Here is a 4,024-nt window from a genome sequence, read left to right on the forward strand (position 1 = left end):
ATGCTAGGATGAGCAAGGAAGATTTACCAAGTGCTTGGAAAGAGATTCCAATTTTTTATGAAACAACCTTTGATTATCAGGCGTTCATCAGGGATCCTAGCAATAGATGGGCTATGAAATCTTTCAGCAACAGGCACCTTCTTCACTTTATGGTCCCTATTACTCAGGTAGCTTATCCTCGTTTTGTCCGTTTGTTTTATCTTAATATGATTTATAGTGAGGATGACCCTTGGGAGCTTAGGACTACGATTGATGGACATGAATTGATTATTAATCCTGATGCTATTGCTGCAACTCTAGAATGTTATAATATGCTTCCTGAGGTTGTAGATGAAAGACGTAGTTGTCCTATTTTCATACCTTTCCCTAGAGTACTAATTACTGAAAGTCTGATTCAAAAACTATGTGATGGTGTATTCACGAGGAGAAAGCGTAGTAGTACTACTAAAGCCAAAATTCCTAAGAGGTTGTGGATTCTTGATTCTATCATCTCTGCTAATGTCCATCCTCTTGGATATAAGACTATTAGGAATACTGATTTTCTCTAAGCACTTTATGCTATTTAGTTTAAGCACTAGTATTCATTCCCTAGGATGATTTTCTGTCAGCTACTGGCGCTTTGGTCTGAAATTAGACCACATAAGGATATTCCTACATATGCGTTGCCTTTTCCATATATGATTACCAGGATGTTAGAGCTACAGGGTTAAGTGATATCTCACCGAGAGGAGTCGTGTAATGAGTCGCCACAGTTTGGAATGAATGTGTGGAGACATATGTCGGCACATCACCGCGATACTGTAGAGTTTGGTGATGAGGGTTACATTGCAGTTACTGTTAGGAAGGACGATGATAATGGAGAGGCTACGGATGAAGAGGTGTATCTCTCCATTTCTAGACCTCAGGTTAGGAGGAGACCCGCTCTTGCAGCCCAGCCTGAGAGTTCTTCTTAGGCTAAGATTAGAGATTTACAGGCTAGGGTGGCTGAGCTGTAGGATGGACAGAGAGTACTGGGGCAGATGCTGGCTGCATAGCAGAGCATTCTTGAGGAGTTATTGCATCGCACTCTGTCTGATCTTTCCACTTCTTCTGTCCCACCACCACCACCACCTACGGATTAGTTCTTAGGACTTTTTTGTATTTTTGTTGACTAGGGCAGTTCTTTTTGGCTGTATTTATTTTGTATATGATGTATAGTTATCCTAAGTCTTTCTTTTTAAAAGCATTGTACTAATTTTAGATATATATACATGTTTTTTGCTTATAGTATCCTTGCGTTGATATTTTTGTGCATTATGATATTGCTCTATGCTTACTCCATATGTTTGATACTCTGATGTATGTTGGAGTTTATTAATTTTGCCGGATACTACAGATTAAGTTTTGGGGTGATTTGACTTAAAGCACCCTTGGCTAGTTTTGAGGAACAACTATGTCGAAGGAGGAGATGTTAGAAATTCATTTTTAATCACCTATGCATTATTTTGCCCTTTCTTTGCTAGTCTGCTTATTTGGTAATATCTTTCTATCTCTCTTTTGTTCTTCCACATTGAGGACAATGTGCAACTTAAGTTTGGGTGTAAGGTAAGGGGGTATTTAAAATTTTTGCTAATACGAGAATATTATTTGCAGATACAAACATATGTTTGAGTCTATTGATGGTGATATACTCTATTTGCAGTCTGTTATTGGTTAGAAACGGTTTGTATGCTAAATTACTGTGAAAAATGAGTCCTTAAAATTTTTTGAAATCAATTGGTGGCCTGTGGTTCACTCTGTTTGGATAATTGTTGTTTAATGATGCTGATCTTTGAGATGCTACACCTTGCACAAAATTCACACTTGCATGAAGTCTATGGGGTAAAAATTGGAAGTCTTATTTTGTTTTGAGTTAGACTGAGATGATCAGGTAGATTTGATAGTTTTGAAGACCGAAGCATAAAAGAAAAAAATAGACGAATATTTGGTATGTATGTAGTAAAGAAAGAAAAAAAATCTTCACCAATGTGAATGAAAAATAAAAAAATAAAAAAAAATAAAAAAAAGAGAAGAAAAGGAAAGAAAAGTAGGAAAGGATCAAGTTCAGGTTTGTACTTAGATTGCTGGAGTGATTAAGTCCTTAGGGGTGTGTTCTGACACCTAATGCCCTAAGATCATCTAGTCTGGGAGTCATTTGCTGAAAGCTTGTTACATAAGGTGTTTAGGTTGCCTAAATTACTTGAACAATTAAGTCCTTAGGGATGTTTTAACACTTAATGCTCTAAGAACATCTGGTCTGGGAGTCATTGGCTGAAAGTTCGCTACAAGGGTAATTTAGAAAGCTTAATAAACCTGGACATTGCACAAGTATCCTTTTTTTAAAAATGCATACCTAAAAAGAAAAAAAAAAAAAATACAAATACCTTGGGAGTTGGAATTTGAAGAGTCTGCTTGTGAATTAAGGAATGATAAGGAATAGATATAAGTATGGACAGTAAGCCACACGATGAATTGTAGGATCACTTTTAAAAAGCATCTTTAGAGATTAAAATTGTTGAATAAATGATTGAACTGATATATGGGGACTATGGTTACTTAATCGAAATTGAAAGTTGAAAGTGGTTCTGATTATATGATTGGTATACTTGTTGTATTTGACTGATTAATGAACTACAGGGATGATGTGACTTGAGAACATATTTGAATAAACATACTGTGCATTTAAGGCACTGATTTAAGAAGTTTGTGGGTATCTTCATTAGAAACCTTCACGAGACTACAACTCGTTCACTAGGGGTAACCTAGGGGTTTAAAGGCTTGTTGCATAGGCTAAATACAACCGTAATTCCCACGAAAATGGCTTTTTAGTTCTGTATTGCTAAGGGACTAGCAATATGTAAGTTTGGGGGTGTGATGAGAGCTAAATATATGCATATTCAAGCCCCTAAATACATATCTGTTAAGGCCTAAAGTGATACTTCTATCCATAGTTAGACTAATTTATGATTAATGTATGTTTGTAGGTACTTTCCCTGAATGATGGTTAAAACTGGGACTTTATGATGATATTGAAGCTTACAGAGTCGTTGCCGGTCATTCAGAGCAAGCCTAGAGCTAAATTGGTAAAGTTTGAAGCAATTGAAGCCTTAGAGTCTAAGCCCAAGTGTTGTGGTTCAAGCATTACAACAAAGAAAAGAAGAAAAGTCAACAAGGCCCAAATGCTTAAGCTTCAGTACCTTGATGCTCGAGCCTTACCACAAGGGTGCTCGAGCCTTAACCAAGGGTGCTCGAGCCTTGACCCTCAAGCTCGAGCATGAGGCATCAGAAATTAATGAGCTGATTTTAATAAAAGGCTATGCTCCTAGGTCTCGTGCATCACATCTATGATCGAGTACTATCCACAGAGGATCGAGCATCATCCATTGATGCTCGAGCATTGAGCCCCTGATGCTAGAGCATGGTACCTAGTGCTCGAACCCATGAAGCTTGGATCGAGCAATGTTAAAGGAGTTCAACCCCAAAATTATTCTAAGTGTTGAAGAAAAAGACGCTTCAGAAAATAGTTGAAGAAATTTAGCTAAGTGTCAATGTGATGATCGAGCACCATTCACTGATGCTCGAGCATCTAGCCAAAAAAGCTCGAGCATGAGCCTAAAGCTCAAGCATCCGTTCCTGAAGCTCGAGCATTGCATGACACGTCAGATTAAAAGCTGCGGGATTGCTATCTTTTCAGCCGTATCTCATCCCAGTTGGGCCAAGAAACCTAAAAACCCACCAAATATATATATTTTCTTCCATAAAAGAAGGCGTAAGCCTTGAGAGAAGAGGTCCAGAATTTCAATCTAGTTTACGGTATTATTCAGAAGGCTGAAGGTGTGTTGACTTTTAGAGTTCGTACAACCTTAAAAGTGAAGATCCTGAAAAGAGAGGTGTCGTCCGTGACGATGGAGATGAACTCAACACAGATGATATTCAACCTTGTCATGAGTAGCTAAACCCTTTCTTAAGGCACTGATGTAACCCAACATTATATTATGGTCTGATT

This window comes from Cornus florida, unplaced genomic scaffold (genome assembly GCF_030987335.1).
Source record: "Cornus florida cultivar Cherokee Brave unplaced genomic scaffold, ASM3098733v1 CherokeeBrave_3.0.0_Hap2_Chr06, whole genome shotgun sequence".
Lineage (NCBI taxonomy): Eukaryota > Viridiplantae > Streptophyta > Magnoliopsida > Cornales > Cornaceae > Cornus > Cornus florida.